This window comes from Lepisosteus platostomus, chromosome 5, assembly GCF_059453375.1.
Source record: "Lepisosteus platostomus isolate fLepPlt1 chromosome 5, fLepPlt1.hap1, whole genome shotgun sequence".
Lineage (NCBI taxonomy): Eukaryota > Metazoa > Chordata > Actinopteri > Semionotiformes > Lepisosteidae > Lepisosteus > Lepisosteus platostomus.
Genome location: NC_142615.1, coordinates 31,861,514 through 31,882,825, shown reverse-complemented (window position 1 = coordinate 31,882,825; position 21,312 = coordinate 31,861,514). Strand labels below are relative to the sequence as shown.

The window sequence follows — 21,312 nt, the reverse complement described above, 5'->3', positions numbered from 1 at the left end:
CGTTTATAACACATCACAGAACATATTGCACCCAAGTGGGTTGTAAGAGTCAAAATTGTTTATCCTTGACATTTTTGTGTTGACAGCTGTAATGCATAATGGACAAAGGAATGTTTGTATCCGTTTCACTTACATTTGGGAGCCCTGAAATGTTTGCCAGAAGGAAGAAGTTGGTATTCAGGGTTGAGGATGTGGGAAGGATCTGATATCATTTTTCCTGCCTGTCTGATTAGGGATTTTTCAAAGATGGCCTGCAGGGAGGGCTGCTGTTTCACTCCCTTGACCTTGAAAGCTGTCTGGATGAGGCTGGTCATTTGCCATTTAAAATGAACTGATAGATGTCCGAACCACACTGAAATACCATATCTGATAATGCTCTCGATTACAGCTCCAGAGATAGATAAAGTGGGTGACCGCAGCTACTGTCTGCAAGACAGTGTGGTGTGAATGATACAGGGTGTAAAGACCTTTTTTCAGAAGAGCTCCGATCAAATGATCGGAACATATAGGAGACGAAACTGGAAATTAGACCATCTAAAAACCCAGCAAACAGGGCTGAATGGATAAGAAAACCCGTAATTAATGTAACCATATGAGGAATCACAGGAGAAAATATATGAAATAATTTAAAAAACAGGAGTATAACAGTGGAGCTGATGTATGATATGCAAACAGACAAAAGGGAAAAAAAATCATTGTAATTGGAAAGAAAAAACATTCTAAGCAAGAAATTATTCTGCAGACTTCATGCTGTCAACACTAAAGGCAATTCAAGTTAAACAGGGAGCTAATTTCAGTGGCCACATTTGTTGCTACTAGTCTTAAGGCTGAACTCCAGTTTGGGGCGCTGCTTTCAGTTCATTACAACTGACCCCACAGTGACCAGTCAGCAGGAAGGGCAGCCCCTACATCACAATTCTCACGAGCTCTCACCCGTGATGACAGCAGCCTTGCATTGATCTCCACAAACATGGCGACCATACAGGCCTTGCACAACGTTCACAAATTCGTGAAGGTCTCAGAATTTCTCACATTTTGCAGTACCCTCAATAATTTCTTCTGAGACGGAGACACTGGGGCAGCAGTCCTCGTTTAACACTACAAAGTGTACATTGCCACAAACAAAATACGTATTCCTAAAAAAACGTTGCAAATGCAAAAGATTCCCAATAGCCTCTGAACACAACTATAAAGTTTGTTTTTACAGCAGTGAATCTATTTGGTAATAAACAAACAAGCCAATAGCATAATACTTTAATGCCCTCGCCCAGTGGTGAGGAGGAAGCGCACCTAGGCGCTCATAGTACTGCGGAGCAGGCTGGGAGTTGTAGCCGGGGGGAGTCTGAGGGTAAATATTGTGATAGTAGTTTTAGTGTCCTGTATAGCTCTATAAGTGTATAGCCCGAAGTTAACGAGTTACCACCCTAGCCATGTGTAAGTGTTCTGTCGGTCTCCTCATGTGTATAGCCTGTGTTTGGTTTTTGTGTGGTTTTGTTTGTTTTGCCAGCAGACCGAGGCAGCGACGGAGGAGTCCAGTGAGGGGGAAGAGGAGCCAGCCTGCACAGCGACCCCCGCGGAACAGCCCCGCAAGCTGTTTTGCCAACGCTGCAGGAAGAGGGGACACCGAGCCCGGGCCCCAGAGCCTCGCACACCTAGATCGGCTTTGGGAAACGGGAACGGGGCGGCTCAGCGCGGGGATGGCCGCCCTTGGTACACCTCAAACCCCGCTCCGGAGAGCGCTGTGAAGACCGGCACCCTGCACGCCACCATGGGGTGAGTCGGCTGTAGCCGGGGCCTGTACCTCGAGGCCCTGCTCGACCCTGCCTGGCCCTGCTCGACACTGGTTCATCAGTAACCCTACTCTGGCCTGGCATCCTCCCCGACACCAGGTCCGGAGAGCGCTGTGAAGACCGGTGCCTGCATGATGTCATGTTCTTCGCCCGCCGAGGATACCCAGCTTTCCCCCAGGAGGCGCAGCGGGAGATGGCTCTCCAGGCCTTTCTCAAGGCCCTCTCACCTAACCCAAAACAACACCAGGTGGGGGCTCCTATGGAGTGGGTGGGGGTGGACGTTTTGGGCCTGTTTCCGTGCACCGAGGCCAGAAACCACTATGTCCTTGTAGCAATGGACTATTTCACGAAGTGGCCTGAGGCCTATGCCCTCCCAGACCAGAGTGCCCCCACGGTGGCCAATGCACTACTGGAGGGGATGTTTGCTAGACTGGGGGTGCCGGAGGAGTTACACAGTGACCAGGGGTGTAACTTGGAGTCCCAGGTCTTCGCCAGAGTGTGCCAGCGCCTGGGGATCACTAAGACGCAGACCACCCCGCTGCATCCCCAGAGCGACGGGTCTGTGGAGCGGTTTAATCGGACGCTCGCCACCCAGATGGCCTCCCTGGTGTCCCAGTACCAACGCGACTGGGACTGCCACCTCCCCCTCGAGCTCTGGGCTTATCGGACCGCAGTCCAGGAATCTACCGGGTGTACCCTGGCCTCACTCATGCTGGACCGGGAAATGCGAACCCCGGTGGACCTGGTCTTTGGCCCACCGCCCGGAGATGGGTCGGCACCGCTGGCTGGACCGGACTACGAGTGGGACCTGCGGCAGCAGATGCGGTGCACAGCTTTGCACGGACCCACCTGACACATAATTAAACACACGTTTGCGATTTAAATCAGAACATGATTTAAATCAATATAAATGTTTATATTATAACGCATACTATCCAGCCTCCATTTCTCTATAAAAATTTGTTGCACACACACACAATAGAAGCAGGAACCGCTGTCAGAAGGGAAGATATGTTCAAAAAATCGCAAATATCGATCATGTTGCGATATTTTGAAATATAAAAGTCAATTGATTGTCCATATTATCGCTATTCTATTTTTTCGAAGAAATGTTTGTTAAAAGAAAAGGCCAGCACCAGCTGGATTCGAACACACAACCTGTGTGTTGTTAGTCACACACCTAGACCAGTAGGCTACAAGACAACTCACATGAACAGGGAGGCGAAACAGCCTTACACAGCCCTGTCGCAGTACACGAATATAATCATACCGTTATTAAATTCTTTAGATACGCGATTCCATATTATATTCCCTTTTAATCAAATTCTAAAAGTATGCTTGTTGACTCCGGTATCACGTTAGTTAAAGACTTCGAAGCTTAAAATGTTTAGGGAGAAATGGAATACTGGTGTGTATTTTTTTCTTTAAAGTACCAAGACCAGCTATATACTGTATGTTTATGTTCCAAAATTAATATAGTTTATGGCCTTCACACGCGTTACATTATGCTCCTATTCTTTTTATGCTCAGTTACTAAGATTTCCCTTCAGTGGTAAAATTCAATATCTACAACGGGCACAGTAAAGACGTTTACAGTAAGTCTTTCTACGACAGACCAACGGACAACGAGTGCTCCTGTCGGTCAACCAATCACGAACCACGTCATCTTGCGTCATGATACCGCAGCCAATTACCTGCGGTACGTGTCTGTACCGCGCACTTTGAATGGCTGCATCTGTATTTAAAGGGGATGTAAGTCTTAAATGTGTTTTGTCACATCTGGGTGTTAACTGAATAATTTTTTAGCATTATTTATTGTGTTTTGACTCTATACTTGTGTTTCTCAGGAGACAGAAGAAATATTGATGTTTACATTTATATTCACATTCCCGGTAATATTGACTTAGGTACTCAACTATTTACTTGTAGTTTGACTCGTGTCAAAAGTTGAAAATCTCTGCAAACATCAAGATGGCTAAGGACGTGGAAAGAAACTCAATCACATTTAGAGATGGTAATGTTTAGATCGGATTAATTCAAAGTGTGTCTCTGGGTGCGTTTGATCTACCAACATTGTGTTTAACTGAAGGACACCCTGACTGAGTGTGGCATAGAAACTGACACATGTCGTATTTTTTCTACATTCACAGATTTTTGGCTTAAGTTAAAACAAATCGTTGTCATTTTCTTGCCAGCTGGCAGTAATTATTTTGCATTGATAAGAAAGATGAGCACTTTATCTTTCGCAATGTGTGGATTTCTTGAAAAACAAGTTGTGCCAAAAATGAAATGAACACTTCCTTTAAACATAATGCAGAACCATGTTGTCTATAACAATAAATGGTGCGAGAAAACAGGAAGAAAGGCACCACTGGGATTTGAACATAGAATCTCCTGTTTACTACCCAGCCACTTTAACCAACTAAGCCACAGCGCCAGCAAAGTGTTGTCCTTTTACAGCCACTTGGACACTCTGTCACATCTTCCTTCAGTGTGCGGTGAGCCTGCTCGCTGAGCAAGTTGAGAAAGGATGTGAAATGGCTTTTATCCGGCAATTTCATTACCAAGGACCTCAGTACGCTTTTGATGATCTACAGGGTGTCCAGTGCAACACAGGCGATGGACTGCTGGGATTTGGAGCCAGGATTTCCGTTAACTAGACAAGTGCTTTAACCAACTAAGCCACGGTGCCGGCAGAATTCTCCTCTTTTACTGCCGCTTGGACACACCGCTCTGAGCCTGCGTTCAGTAAGCGCTGAGAACATTGCCTCCTTTACACGCAATAGGATCCCTGACTGTAAGAGAAACGACGAGAAATGGATTTTATCGGGCACTTTTCATGTCCAATGCGCTTGACATCTTCCACGGGTGACAGAGTTCATTTACGACACGTTTCCTTTCTTTCTTCTTTCTTCTTTCTGTACTTTCTGTACTATTTGATGAAAAAAAACAGAAATCATGTTAGTGAAAATGTCTTTTTTTATGGAGAAAACGTGCACCAGGAAATGTTGTGTTTAGAAGAAGTGAGTTAACATGAAAAGTGACCTAATTTAACGGAGCAAATACTCACCTAGCAAGGTCTGCTTTACTACAAGAGAGAAGTAGAGTGAAAGACGTGATAATTTCACGCAGTTGTGGAACAAAACGCTATTTTCTTTGAATTCTAAATCAATTAGAAATTCAGAGCGACACATAAATGCTTTGTCTGTTTAAAAGTGATGATTTTTTAAAACTGATAAAAGTATAGAAAATACTTTTCTCACTTAGAAAATGTAGATGTGGTAGTGTACAAATAGCGGCACTGAACTCACCAAAGCGCAATTCATTTATGTGACGGGATAGTGGTTTAATGGATAACGCGTCTGATTTCGGTTTATAAGATTGTCGATTCGACTTCTACCGGGGTTGTGTGATTTAAATCAGGCTCCTCAGAAATAGATGTCCGTTATGTAAATAGACCGCACCTGAAAGCAAACGTTGGGTCTGGTTCCCTTTCTTTCCTGCATGAAATAGCAAATCGTTACAAAAAACACCAGCTAATGTACAATAGCGTTAGTCATTTAAGTAAACATGAATATACTGGGTCTTGGTACATGGGAGTGATTTTCAAACACAATTAAAAAAGGGCAAATAATAATTACAGGCTTCAGACACTTTTTCATACAAATGTGACCAAACACTCCCTAACTTTCAGGTTTGCTTGAACCTGTAATAAAAAAGAGGCCTGAAACTTCCAATCTCTGATGTTACTGACTCTAAAGTCGAACGTCATGTTCCGCGGATGTGCAGTGTGCCTTTTCAAAATGATTCGCTGCATAAGCTCCTGACTGCGTGTTCTGTACTGCTCTGTTATTTCATTCAGATTTCCTATGTGGTGTGATCTCCAGGTTCAGCACCAGCAGAACCTGTAAGCACATCAGCTGACCTCAACTTGATTTGAACACGCAACCTTTTGATCTGGAGTCAGACGCGCTACTGTTGCATCATGAGGTCAAAAGAGAACAATCAGCGTCCCTGAAAAAGATTTTGTTTTCATTCTCTCCTGTGAGAAGCGCCGCTCTTCTGAAGAGTGTCTCTTCTTCCCAGACCACAGATTCTTCTTCCTGCCCGGCTCTCACACAGAGAGCAGACACAGCGTCTCCACTAATGTGTTTACTACATCTATAGATCTGACCCCCTACAGCCCCGATATTCCTGGACAGGATATTTACCACCAGCCTCGTGAACGTCTCATCTTGACCACTCCCAGGAGGATCCAATTAACACAGAATCCTCTCTCCATTTAGCAAATAACACAAAACACTGTTTACCTGTCAAGACAGAAAACATGGCTGCTCCAGGTGAGGCTTAAACTCACAACCTCGGCATGACTCCACTGATTATGTCATTTTACATGGCCTGAACCAGGAAAGAGATTGGAAGTCAAGAAGTTATGGTGTTGTTTTAATACTTGTCTACTCTTTTAATTTTTCGGTCAAATCCTTTATTTTGGAGTACTTTCAATTGATGTTAATCCTAGTCCCGATGAACGATTCTTGGCCATGGTGCGTCTTAAATAAAGTTCTTATAAGCTTAAGTTTGGAAAAGTGTGCTCTCCAGAAGCTACCAAAATTGATAATGGTTACATAACATTTAATGCAAAAGCTACGTTCGGGGTTGAAAAAGAATATTACTTGCTATGAATACGAAAACTGTTACAGGAGGGGTGTTAGAGCTATTTTAGCTTAGATCATCAATTCATCTTACATTTCTTCTCTGTCTATATCAACAGTGTTATCACTACTGAGTGCTAAAGGCAGGTCCATTCAGCTGCTTCCAGTGCCTTTATTGGAGTGCGCTGATGGACCGTGCTCTCTCTCCAGAGACCAGCACGCCTGTCATGGACAGAGCAGGAAAGGCGGCGCCACATTCTACAGCCCTCTCCACACAAACGACGAAATCGGGCTACTGAAGTGGAGAAAATCTCCTCTCCGGAAAGTGCAAATATCATCTTGGAGAGTATAAATCCTATTGCCAAGGTCAGCACTGTCTACCAGAGTAACCCTCCCACCTCCTGCAGGTTTCCCAGGTGCAGCGATGATCAGTTCGTCTCACACGTGAGAGGTCCTCAGTTGGAAACAAGCGCCACCGCTTCTCGCATGTTTTGCACGTTTGAGTGGTTTTAATGCGGCTCCTTCGTACATGGTGCTGATCTTTTAGAAAGCAGGAAGTAAAACTGACATATTCCCATACCAGGAGTCGAACCCGGGCCGCATGGGTGAAAACCAGGAATCCTAACCACTAGACTATATAGCCACACTGTCCCAGGGGGTCATGCAAGCAAACTATATAAATATGAGAAAACATGCAAGAGAGTTGTCACTCAGAGTGTCGAAGAGTCGATGTATACTGGGGCTCAGTTGAAATGCAATGTCAGGACTTTTCCGAATTATGTCACACGAAGAGAGCACAGCCTTTTCCGCCCTGCCACGTGTGTATCGGTAACTCGCCGTGATCGTATAGTGGTCAGTACTTTGCGTTGTGGCCGCAACAACCCCGGTTTGAATCCGGCTCACGGTAGAATAGGGGCGTCTGCTTTTACTACTTGCACGAATAAAGGCAAAAAAAAGCCAATCGATGTGAACAAACGGTGCTTTATAGAGGAGGATGGACCTGTTTACACTGAGAGTGGTCGGAGTATGAAACAATGCGCCCAGCCCTGTTGCTGGAGCCGATTCTTGATGAGATCTTGGGCTCACTAAGAGGCCCCCGCTGGATGCTAATCTTTCTGTTGTTCTTGCAGGTGCTGTGCTGCCTTTGAGCCGACAGAGCTCGTCTTCGTCTGTTGGCACAGCCCAATTGCAAATGATCAGCTCCGCGTTCAGAAGGAACGTGCATTTGGTACAAAAGTGCATGAAGGCACCAGAAATACATTGGGAACAAATGACCGGTGGCTCAAGACCTCTGTGAAGTACAGGAGCGTGCAAAAAGAGGCTGTGTTTTTCTACCTGGTCTCGAACCGGGGACCTTTCGTGTGGTAGGGGTACGTAATAACTGCTATACTACAGAAACCTGCAAAGGACCACTGCTGGTGTCTCACTTGTGATTCGGGCTGAGAAAGGGACCCGTCACTTTAGGCAGGGGGCACTGCAGAGACCGGGGTAAAGTTAGCTTGAAGTTCGAAAACGATTTTGGCACGCCTGCAGCGTTTACACGAAACCTCTTAGAGTTGCGAGAATACTTTGTTTGTGTATAAAATACATTGTGAATGCTTTTTCAGCCTTTACTTTTTCGTTTTTATGACATTTTTTTGACCATGCACGAATATTCTTTTGTCCATATCTTCGCAATGGAAGCACAGAACGCCCTCAAACCAAATGCATTTTAAAGATATTTCCACAGCCTCTACATCAAAGTATCAGTGAGTTAATTATCTTTTTTTAAACCTCCGGTTTTTCATCGATGCATAATTACGCACTAACTGGAACCCGGGGGACCGCTGTATAAACAAGTTCACAACGCGAGAAATACTGTTCAATATGGCTTCATGCGAAAAACCCATATATGACCATAGGCAACAGAATAGTGCAGTCTCCAATTACTCAGACTGTAAGCACGGGAATAAAGCTTTGCCTGAATTCTGAAACCCTTCCTTTACGTTCTGTTTTCATTCAGGTAAGGGTCAACTATATTCACAATACTACTGACAGCAGGAAGATTAAAATATTCTTTACTCAGCAGCTTATTAAAAACAGCTCCCATGATGTTCAAACCGATTTTTTACACAGCTTTGCGTTCTGAATCTCTTTTTCTTGTGCGTTTATTTAATGTGTCACAATGCAGTGGGATGGGGGTATTCTGTTCACAAACCAATAGCATTTAAACCACAGCACCCACAATGCTGCAAGTGTTTTGCACACTAAGCAGAAAGCGATGTCTTCCTCGTTAGTATAGTGGCGAGTATCCCCACCTTTCACGCAGGAGACCGGGGTACATCAGGACGCGCATTGAAGTGAAAGCAGGATGCGCTGCGACATGCACTGTGCTGATACCGCCACACTAAGAGGTGAGTGGGTCTGCTCGATCACAGCGCTAGGCGAATCCCCAAACAGTGTGCGTGGCGACAAACGAAACGGGCCTGTTTCCGCCCGGTTTTGAACCGGGGAAATTGGGCCCAGTAGAATGTGTAGAACCACTCTTGTAGAATTCAGGAAACAGCCTCGTTTTGCACGCTCCTGTACTTCACAGAGGTCTTGAGCAACCGGTCATTTGTTCCCAATGTATTTCCGGTGCCTTCGTGCACTCTTGTACCAAATGCACGTTCCTTCTGTACGCGTAGCTGATCATTTGTAATTGGGCTGTGCCGACAGACCAGGACGAGCTCTGTCGGCACAAAAGCAGCGCAGGACCTGCAAGATCAACAGAAAGATTAGCATCCAGCGGGGGCCTCTTAGTGAGCCCAAGATCTCATCAAGAATCGGCTCCAGCAACAGGGCTGGGCGCATTGTTCCGTTCTCCAACCACTCTCGGTGTAAACAAGTCCCTCCTGGTCTCTGCTTGAAATGCACTTTCCTGCGTTTGCTTTGGTGTAACTGGCTTCCCCTGCATGGGCGAATGTGAAGAAGATCCTTAGTAAGTCATTGAAGAAACCCGAGAAGAGGTCGGAGTGGCCTCTGTCGTTCATCAACAATCCAGTCAGGCAGTACTCCTCTGTAAAGCGCCGTTCGTTCACATCGATTGGCTTTTTTTTGCCTTCATTTGTGCAAGTAGTAAAAGCAGACGCCCCTATTCTGCCGTGATCCGGATTCGAACCGGGGTTGTTGCGGCCACAACGCAAAGTACTGACCACTATACAATCATGGCGAGTTACCGATACACACAGGACAGGGCGGAAAAGGCTGTGCTCTCTTCCTGTGACATAATTCGGAAAAGTCCTGACGTTGCATTTCAACTGAGCCCCAGTATACATCGACCCTTCGACACTCTGAGTGACAACTCTCTTGTGTGTTTTCTCGTATTTATGTAGTTTGCTTGCATGATGCCAGGAACAGCATGGTTGCTCGCTGCCATATGGTCTAGTGGTTAGGATCCCTGGTTTTCACCCAGGCGGCCCACGTTCAACTCCCGGTATGAGAACGTGTTGGTTTTGCCTCCTGCAAGTAGTAAAAGCAGACGCCCCTTTAGGGAGCCTGTCAGCACCCGGAGTTTTCCCCTTCTGTAAGCTGTCCATAGCCTCTCAGCTCTTCTACTGTCAAATCCCCCTCAAGTACTTCCCTATCTTCTTCACTCAAATCATTTTCTAGCTTTGAGGTAAAAAAATGAATTTCTTCATCCTTTACCTCTGTAGAGCTGTACAGTCTTGAGTAGAAGGCCTCGGTGCAGGAGAGGATAGCACTCGGCTCTGTTCTCTCTCGTCCCTCCTCATCAACTACACTTTCCATGACAGACTTGGAGCCTACCACTTTCCTGAAAAAGAAGCGAGTACACTTCTCATTTTCTTCCAAGAACTGCACTCTGCTTCTTAACAGCACTCCTCGACTACTTTCTTCGGCTATGCTCCGGATGTCCTTTTTTAAAAGGGTGATATCCTCGAGCACATCGAAGCCACTGTGCAGCATCGTGTAGAGACGCTGCAGCTGCCTCTCTTTCCTGGCTAGCACTCCTCTCTGTCTGGCAGCAGGCTTCCTTCCCTCAGCCACGAAAAAGGCCTTTGTCCTCACCTTCACCTCCTCCCACCACTCTCCTACTGACCCGTACAGACACTGCAAGGACAGCCACTGTGATAGTTTCTCCTTGTAGCGGGATACTACCCCCTCGTTCTCTTGCAGCTTTGTGTTGAGTTTCCAGAGGCCTGGGCCAAAGACAGTCCTGCCCTGGAGTTCCACTCTACACCCTAAAGCCTGATGATCTGAGAAGAAGACAGGCTGAAGAGTGACCCCAACAACTTTCACTCTCTCTGAGACAAAGCAATAGTCAATTCTGGAGCTGCTATTCCTCCCTGACCATGTATATCCTGCTGTTGTGGGATATATACATCTATATGTGTCTGAGAGTTTAAAGTCTTGAACTAAGTTTTGCAGGGCCAGTGAGCTGGAATCCAATTTTATCGGAGAGCTAGACTGCCTGTCTGTGTGCTCTAAGATACAATTAAAATCCCCTCCCACTATCGCGTCTGTGCTACATAACAATAGGGGGGAGAGTGCCTTGAGTAGCTCCACCCTTCCTCCCACGTCAGTAGGGCAATACACATTGATTAGCCGCAGGTTAACGGTCCCCCATTCCACATCCACACACAGCAACCTGCCATCTATGACCCTCTGAATACTTTTCTTTGAAAAGAATGGCCACGCCAGAGGCTCTGTTGTTATTGTCCCCTGACCAAACAGAAGGCCCTTTATCCCACCTATCTTCAAAGCTTTTATACCTCTCTTGATAGGCTAAAGCACACTCCTGCAACATCAACACATCTCCCTCTCTCTGCTGGAGGTAATCAAAGACAGACTGGCATTTAACTCTGTCATTGATACCTCTGGTGTTAAGAGAAATTATGTTTAGAACCATATTACATAAGAAAGTGGAACCAGTCTTTACGAAACACATTTCTCTTCTGTCTCACCTGCTACCTTCTTCTTTTTCTTTTTCTTCTTACCAATTTCCTGCCAGCCATCCTCTGAATGAGCCTTCATCAGGGTGGCAGCAGTAAAAGCGTTCACGGAGTCCATTTCAAGGAAGAGGGTAGAGGGAGGGGTGAAGGGGTTCCAGCTGTCCCCATCGCCATGCTCTCCTTCCTCCTCGCTCAGGGAGAAAACAGAGTCATTTTTCCTTTTCCTCAAGTCCAGCTCCTGGGAGCACTGAGGGGAAAGAGGTGCAGCCGATGCACCAGTCTCCTCTTCCCCCTCACCCACCAGCTGCTGCAGATCCTCCGTGATGGACTGGATGGAGGAGAGGAGGACATCTGTAGCCCTTGCAGAGTCTGAGAAAAGCAGCTCCGCTGAATCCTGGGTATCCTCGCTGGACCCGCTCCACCGGGGGGTCCCACACTGGCCCTCGTTCTGAGGAGCAGGAGTGGGGGAGGGGTCCTCGCTGTTCTCGGGGGTTTTCAAACCCTCGTGCTTGTCTGGTGCAGTCTGCGGTTGTGGGGGCGTAGTGGATTTCTCTTCCACCGGCCCCGGAGCCACAGCAGGACTGATCCTGGAGGCTGAGAGTCTTTGTCCAACAAGGGTTCTTTGCTTGACTTGTTGTTTGCTTTGGCTTTTCGGCCGGTTTGGCTGAAACAAGCACTGCCTCATCCTTTCTCATTTTGAGTTTATTGGCATAGGCGTGAGGGCAGTTCTTAAAAACGTGTCCTTCCGAGCCACATAAATTGCACTTTGGCAGCATTGAACAGTCAGAGGCTAAATGTTTCTGTTTCCCAAAGGTCTTGCAGCATTTCACAGTGCAGGATGATGCCAGGTGTCCCACAGCACCACAGCGCCGACACACCTTTGGTTGTCCCACATAAAAAACATAGCCATTGCAGGCGCCCAGCCGGATTGTAGAGGGCAGGTGCCTTAAGCCTCCATTTACATTGTCAGGTAGCAAGCGAACCTCGAATTTCCTTGCTCCTGTTTTTATACCGTCAACATCTCTAACCTCAGTTCCATGGTGGACGGTGCAGTACTGGTTAAGCCAGGTGTGAATGTCCTCCGTCTTTGCCAGTTCTGAGAACATAATAACATGCACCGTTTTCCTCTCTCTCTGTGTCAGAGGCTGCAATTTGATCTTCTCAAGGGCAGGAACTTTCCCTCTTTTTGCCTCAAACACATCCACACATTGTTCAAACAGAGAATAGGTAGCAAAAACAACCTCAAATGCTTTCTGACCTGGGAGAGCGAAGATGAAATCCAAGTGCCGAGGTTCAAAGCCAAGTTCCTTCTGCAACACGTTTCTGCTGAACTGCATACGGTCCATGAAGAGGTCATCCAAAAGCTCAAAACGCACAGCATTCTTGCGGGATCCAAAGGTTACCATTCCGAAAACTGAAAAACAAACACTGCTTCCACAAAACAAGAAAACAATCCAACTACTCCACCTACAGGCTGATCAAGGTATCACCCCTGCCAGGTAAGTATGAGCTGTACAAGCCCCTGCAAGCGGCCCGCACCCACAGCAAAAAGTAGACAACACGACACATGCAGGTACATTCAGCTCCGGCGGGAATGAGTCATTTCTCGGTCTTTTCAAGTGCTGGGAGCCGAGTAATCCTTCGCTTGTATTGTTTCTCCCCGGTGACTAGATTTCACCCTGCGACTCTCGACTGGGCTCACCCACGGCAGCCCAGCAGGTGTGAGCTTAGCCGGCACCCGGATGGGAGATTCCCCCCGGAAAAGCTCAGGTTGCTGCTGCTCCTGCAAGAGGTGTGACTGGGACCAGTAGGGAGCGCTCACCCTGCGGTCTGTGTGGCTTTCTTATGCCCCAGCATCCTGATGGCGACACTCTGCTGCACAAACAGGCGCCGTCCTTCGGGGGAGGCATAAAACCGAGGTCCCGTTCCTCCTTGGCCATTAAGAAATCCAAGGGCGTCTCTCAAAAAGAGACTCCGGGGGTGTCTCTCTGGTGTTAGTGTTCCCCTTTACCAATCAGTCGGGGTCTCCTCCTAATCCCCGTCTCATATGTAACAATCAATGACGAGGCCCCCCTGTCCCGCGATATTGTACTTGTCTCCTGGCCGCTGGCTGGCGCCGTGAGATTTAGTACTCACGCAAGAGACCGGGGGCAGAGCGCGAACGTGGTCCCCCGCCCCCCACAAAGTGTGCGCTCCAGGTTCCCTCTCGGGGCCCTGCAACACATCGGAAAGGCAGCGAGAAGGAGCCTCTTGCTCTGACGCCGCAAGGCCACAAGAGGGCGGAGGCACCGCGCGCCCGGCCGACGTGTTGGACTGGTGTGCTTTATGTGCTGAAATAAACACGCGACAGCCCAGAAATGTTTTCAGAGTGCTGAGCACTGGAGGTTTTTGTCTTGTGAAGACATGCCTTGTGCTCCTCCGTGCAGTTTGTTTGTTCTCCTCCAGTGCGGGACAAGCCAACACAAGGGAGCACATTCGCCAACATCCAGGTACGCAATGCGATTTGGAAAGAGGCTCCTTTCCAAAGAGTTGCACACGAACGATCCTTCAGTCCCGCTCGGGGGGCACAGAGCCCCAGCCACACACAGCTTCAAGTAGCGAGTTAGGCGGCATGGCTTTAGCTTGCGGCCACATCACCCTGAATGTGCCCAATCTCGTCTGATCTCAGAAGCTAAGCAGGGTTGGGCCTGGTTAGTGCTTGGATGAGAGACCACCAGGGAATACCAGGTGCTGCAAGCTTTTACTCTCTCGGCCAGCAGGGGTCGCCGTTGGTGCCGTAGGCTTTGGGAGGAAAACCTGGAGGATGGAAAGGTGATCTATAGATTCATCTCTAGAGATGTTTTGTTGCTATGGCATGTGTGTGACCCATATAAAAAAAAACATTGGTAAAACGAATATCGAAGCTGCCTCTAAATCTGCAAATGAAGATGAGTCGATAAACCACTTGATTTTCGTATAACTATACATATATTCATTTATTACTGATTTCATTCATTGAGCACAGATACAATAGAGGTACAGCCATTCACTGTTTGACATGTCTGCACTAGTACAGAACCTAGCAATCAGAAAACGGGTGAAACTGTTTTGAGAATTAGCATACAGTACCGAGGCCCCCATGACCAAATAAATTGGCCTTAATAATGCAGACTACAGCAAAACGACTGACTTTGAAAAGGGAATGAATGTCCGGAAGGAGTAGTGTAACCAGCTTGAAATGCTTTTCCGGACCTCTAACTAAAAGAAACCGGGAACCAGCAGTGGCTTTCGAACTGGGATCCTATCGCAGCTCGTGGTGTCGTAACTCTTCCGTATCTGATATTGGACCAAGCACATCAGGGGAGAGCGCGAACGCAGTCCCCCACTACCAGAAATTATGCAGTCGAGATTCCCACATTTGGGAAATTCGCAGGGGTCAGCACAGCCGGAGTGCAATGGCCGAGCCTCGCCCTGGGTGAATCGATTTTTTAAGAACTTTATTTTCTTTTCACAAAAAAATACAGGACATCACAAATTAGAAAGCTTTACATTAATATACATACTTAAAACAGTATATATGATCACATCTCATTACATTTTGACACGGTACCAGTTACATAGCAACAATTTCTTTTTTTCTGGTGTAAATCACATTCTTTACTTAAACATGATAATGTTTTTCACAGTTTCTTGAGATATTGACCTATGCTCTCTATTTCCCACAGATTTTCTGCTTCCTCCCTCCCTTCTCTCCACAGATATCTGAGGTAATAGTTCTCTCGGGTGATGAACAGGGCCAGGCTACCTGCTGCCTTGACTGGGACCTAGATGCCTTTGAACAGCCCCATGTTCCTCACTCTCCACAGGGCGTCTTTCCCACTGTTCACCACGGCCCAGATCCTGCCAAACACGTCAGGAGGAAGTTTGACAGGAGAGATGCCGTTGTAGCGGCAATGCTTGTTAATAAGACAGAATTAAGTGGTGGTATGCTGTCCTAAATGTGGCCCCATCTCACCTTCCATCTCTGTGGTGCAGCCACAGAGAAAGTATTCATGCAGGCTGATTTAAGGTTCCTTTGATAAAGGACAGCTCCCAGATGGGGATGCACTTAGCTAAGCCTGGCTATCATGATCAATGGTCATCCATTGGCGCCTATCTGTCTAGGGAGTGCCAAATGGACATCTGGACTGCATTCCTAAGTGTCAAGAGTAAGTGACTCATATCTCACCTTGATCAACCAATCAGGGACTAGCAGGGCGTGGTAATACCACGTGGGTCTCCAATGCCCGCCAAACTCTCAACCAATCAGCACACATCTGTGTCTTGGTCAAAAAGGGAGCGCAAGCTCAGATCGGGGCTCTCCTTGGCCATTTTCGCGCATCCTCAGAGACAATCATGTGACAACTGCTGTTGTCTGCAAAGGGACTTGGACTTTGTTCTAAGCGCAAGGCCGAGGATCCCGTACGTACTCAGAATTTTACCAACGTGAATGCTCCGCTTGATCAGCGGCAGCCTACAGTTGGAACCTCGTCGACAACCTGAATAGCTTATTCAGAAGCAGCGCTGGACCGGGAACGAACTAGCTTCTTCCCAGGCAAAAGAGTGACTTGTGAGGACTCGCGGTCACACTCTGTGCATAGAGACTTTCTTCTAGCCAGCTGGACTGCTGGTAGATCCCCTCGGAGCAACGACTGCCCTGCGCGCCGCAGTCAGATTCCTCCGCCCGTCCTACTCCGAGCTGTACCTCAACTGGTTGGCCGGTAGCCAGAGGACGCCGGGACAACGCCCATTGGACAACCGCTGGAACAGAGGCTGCAACAGAGCCTGTTAGCTGGTTTGGTGTTCGTGCCGGGAAATTCCAAATCCATACACAGTGGATAAGTAAACCCCATGTTCTACATTGTGTCTCGAGAATTCAATTGTACCTCAACACAAGTTGTTATCAATTTAATTCATGAGTAATGTATTTACTTCCGAGTTTAGAGTAACAGTGGGTAATAACACTGATTAGCGATTTGGTAACCGAACGATATATATTGACATATATTCTCTGTTGTGTATCTCCTTGTGTTGGCATCTCTTCGAGATTATATACCTTGTATATTGATAACCCTCACAGTAAGGTCTGCCGCTCGTATCTAGTATACGAGGCAGACTAGTATATGTTTGGTGCACAATTTATATGAATAAATGTATCTCGTGTATTGAACCCGTGTGTGTGCGTTGTTAGTTGTTCTGACGATTGATTTTCTAAAAGCCACAACAAACAACCTCGTGATTACTGCTACAATTAATAATTGTCTCAGTAAACCCATCAAACCTCTACAACCACGATACACCACCATAAACTATATTAATTTAGGAACATAAACATATAGTGTAAACTGTATATCGCTGGTATTGGTAGTTTAAAGAAAAAATACACACCAGTATTCCACTTTCTTCCTAAACATTTTAAGCATCAAAGTCTTACATGTAGTAAGATTTTACCACGTTTTGGAAACGTTTTTACATGCTCCTTCTGACCATCTTAAGTTTATATACTTTGTAAAAAGTCATAAGATATTAACATTTTCTGTGAATGTGCTCGTTATCGGAGTAAACAAAAGCATACTTTTAGAATTTGATTAATAGGGAATATAATATGGAATCACGTACCTAAAGAAATTAATAACGATATAATTATTTTTATGTACTGTAGCTCAAATAGTAGTATAATACACTTTCTATGGATACATGTGCTTCTACAGATGCAGCCATTCAAAATGGGTGAGGTATTTCGCGGCATACCGCGACACGCCCACCGGGGTATCACGCGGTTCACGTGTGTCACGTGACTAACTATCCGGCGTCGCCTTGTAAAACCGCCAGGGGGAGCTTAACCTCTCATGTACAGCATTTGAGCCTTTAATTTTGAACTGTGTATTACAGCATGTTAATCATCAGTCATTAAAATGTTGGTATATTTTATGAAAGCAAGATTGCTCAGTTGGACAAAAGTACACAACCTACCTTTATCAGAAATATTTATGCATCAAAGCCTTTACTGAAGATATTACTAATAGTATTAATAATGGATGACTTTGGACAAGCTGTATACTCAAAGTATAATTTCTTTAGCACATTTGTACAAGCACTTGGAATCTGTCCAAGCCATACTTTGTCAGGCATTTTGTTTTACTTCAACGGGCATAAAAACTTCCTTGCTTTTAACAGGGCGTTTCATAATTTCTAACTACGAAAATGATTTTAAAATGCGACACCTATCATGAAAAGAAAAAAATACACACCAGTATTCCATTTCTCCCTAAACATTGTAAGCTTCGAAGTCTTTAACTAACGTGATACTGGAGTCAACAAGCATACTTTTAGAATTTGATTAAAAGGGAATATAATATGGAATCGCGTATCTCAAGAATTTAATAACGGTATGATTATATCCGTGTACTGCAGCAGGGCTGTGTAGGGCTGTTTCGCCTGCCTGTTTATGCGAGCTGTCTTGTAGCCTACTGGTCTAAGTGCGTGACTACCAACTGGCAGGTTGTGTGTTCGAATCCAGCTGGTGCTGGACCTTTCAGTTTTATTTATTTATTTTTTAATCGCGTAACATAAATATATTACCGCATGCAAACTGTACTATATACAATATGTATATGTATATTTAATGTCTTAACTGTGCCCGTTTAAGTATTGAATATTCATATCTAATTTTACCACTGAAGGGAAATCTTAACATAAACATACAGTATATGGCTGGTCTCGGTACTTTAAAGAAAAAAATACACACCAGTATTCCATTTCTCCCTAAACATTGTAAGCTTCGAATGAAACCACTAAATAAAATATAGAAATCTTAAGATTTGTTTTATTTAATGTTGGTAGCAGGATGAACTGTCAGAGTGTATATTTTGTCGCAAAGTTGCTACAAGATGTTAACAGTGAAAAAGGTATTTAGAAATGAGTTATTTCAAGATGAAAAAGAAAACATACACGGAACATGGTTTCATTACGACCAGAATCGGTCTTGAGATATTTTTAACTTGATTTACAGTATTTGAGAGGTATGTCTTAACACCGATACTACAGTGCTTAAGTACTGCTCACGTATATGTTTCTAGGTTTATATTATGCATTTCATACGGTCAAATTACTTTTGAGCAACTAATAAGAAGCGCGAAACGGTATGCGTTTTAGTTTTGTTTTGTGCTGGGACCTGTGGATTGATTAGAGATATCAAGTACATACAAGTCATTTTTTAAATGTTGTAGTTCGTCTTGAAAAAATGTTACAAGCACATCATCTATCAACAATAACACAGGTTCTGTTTCCATATTGTGGATCAAATCCAGTGGCGCTGTGTGTTACTTTACTGAGTCCCATGTCACATGGTCTGTGATTGAAACCTGTAAAACCGGTTTAATTTGTCACAGCCAGCACTCTTCAGGTGTGAGGGTCTTCTGCTCAGAATGAAACGCTAAAATGTTTGTGTATATTCTAATGGTAGTGGGGGCAGGGTGTGTGGGAACAGGTTTGGTTGAAATTGCATTGGAGATCTATGTTCTTCACACCTGAAACATTTTCTCTGAAAGGATTTTCTTCGCAGTTTAACCGATCTTGTTACAGCATGTTACAGTTTACTATTATTAACCATATTAATTTTAAGTGCTTAATGTAAAATCTTGTAAAAATATATTTTCATTGTTCAAATATACATTAATATACATTAAGTCTGACTATCATATAATAAGTTAAATACAAAACTAAAGAAAAAATAGGGTTAAATATAATTCAAATTATTTTGCTAACAATGTTAACTGTTTATGAATAATAAAATGTATTAACTAAGGAGTAGGATGGCACAGTTGTTAGTATGTTTTTTGTTTTGTTTCTTTTTCATAAATACAACAGTAGTACCAGATGTCTCAGTGGCTTTCAAAATTAAATTATGCATGCAAACCTGTGAACTAGAAAGATAACTAAGATTTTAATACTAATTAAATGACCGCGGGCACTTTCCACCCCCTCTACATTCTCAGAGTAGAACAGACTAACCTTCTAATGAAAGACTGTCCACCCCCCACGGACAGGAAAAGTCCCCACAGGCACTTAAACTTAATATGGTCAGTAACAGTAAACAGTAACATGGTCAGAAGGAGCACGTACAAACGTTTTCGAAATAACCACATGTAAGACTCTGATGCTTAAAATGTTTAGGGAGAAAGTGGAATACTGGTGTGTATTTTTTCTTTAAACTACCAATACCAGCCATATACAGTCTGTAACGTAGGGATTTCTATATGTCTTTATTTAGTGGTTACATTAGTGACAAAGGCTAAACTTTTAGCTTCAGTAACGTGTACATATCTCCCCTTTTTATAAAACGACTTGGTTGAAAACTGTTCCAGAGCCACTGTTGTTTCATCAGTGAAAAGTACATCATGAAATGCCTCTCCCTGTTCAATCCACTGGAAAAAAGAAAAGGAGCATAAAGCTTCTGATGGTCATAAACGATATTCATTTAGGAGCAGCATCAGAGGTATGTTTTTAACTGCACTGCATTGGAGAGAATACCATAGTGTGTTTTTTTTTTACTCCCTGGCGGAAACTGGCTTCCAGAAGAATCAGTATGGCTCAGAGATTAAATAAAACTTCACAGACATTAACGAAGAGCATAACGCGTGTACTGTATACACTGCAAGTACAACCCAACTCTCTGCAGGAGTGCTGGCTGTGACGAATTGAACCGGTTTCACGGGTATTTTCAAAGTAGGAGGTGAGATTTCCAGCGAAAGACACCCCCCCCCCCTCAAAAACCCAGTAAATACAGTACTTACTAGTTAAAGGCTAGGCTCCCGACAACGGCGAAAGGAACCCTTCTTTCATTAGAAGACAATGAACATATTTTAGCCCTGAATGAATTAATAGCAAACATGGTTTACATAAAATACATTTTTCCAAGAAAGTTTAGCCTTTGTCACTAATGAAACCACTAAATAAAGACATAAATATAAAAATCTTAAGATTTTTAAAATACATGACTTTGCTAAAATTTATTTGAAAATAAAAACAATTACAACCGCCAGGGGAGAGAGAGAACAGGGGAGGGATGTTGGTTTTGCATAAGGGGCGGGGCTATGGAAATTAGGTCTGTTTGGGAATGTGTAGTTACATGTTCTGGCTGTTTCTGAATTATCGTTGTTGAGTATGGAGTGTTGAGGTATTGATTTTGTGTAATGCTTTATGTTGAAAATTGAGGTGGATTTTGTTTATGATAAACAGGATAAACTGGGATGGGAGGAAGGTTTGGTTTTGCATAAGGGGTGGGATTATGATAATTGGAGGACTTTGCGAGAGTAAAATGGTTTGATTATTTGATTTTGTATTGTGGTTGTTATCTATGTTTTTGGTTGGTATTATGTTTATATGGTTGTTTTTGTTGGTTGGTTGTTATTATGGTTATTAATAATACGATCTATAGTTGAAATCTGAGCCTAAATAAAAAGAAAAAACAAGTGATTAGGTTTATGAGCAATCTAATTACTTATTCGTTTAAAAAGCTATATAAAATAAAGTTTATTATTAATTTGCTGGACAGAGCAGTGAACATTATTATGCATAAGACAAAGATAACGATCCTGATCAGTTTAGAAATCTGTGTACGCTGTAAGGTTTTTACTTCTTAACTTTTAAAATACACGTTTAGAATAGAAAGAAATCCTCTTCCTGGTACAGTATGTATAGCAAACCAGCACGTCTTTTTTCTCCAATCAGAGGGGTGTCAGATGGTGTCAGCCAATCACCATTCTGCGTTGGGTAGCAACGGGTGACTGTTCTCAGGCGGAAGATGTAAACAGCTTAATGTTCGTGTTAAATAATTTTTTTAAATTAAAATTAATTCTATACAGCAATCGCATATTTGGGTACCGTTTCATAAAACTTTCATGCTTAAAATGTTTAGGG

General features: G+C 44.4%; 1 protein-coding gene, 1 non-coding gene and 1 pseudogene across 2 annotated transcripts in view; 1 reads left to right on the top strand and 2 right to left on the bottom strand.

Annotated features, from left to right (window-relative positions):
• LOC148665564 (antigen WC1.1-like) overlaps positions 1-21,312 on the bottom strand; it is a 589,159-nt gene that overhangs the window by 408,783 nt on the left and 159,064 nt on the right. The window lies entirely within an intron of this gene.
• On the top strand, positions 13,994-14,112 carry LOC148665578 (5S ribosomal RNA; annotated as a pseudogene).
• LOC148665577 (U1 spliceosomal RNA) lies at positions 14,710-14,874 on the bottom strand. The gene has a single exon (XR_015937286.1). It is a non-coding gene; the product is annotated as a U1 spliceosomal RNA (small nuclear RNA).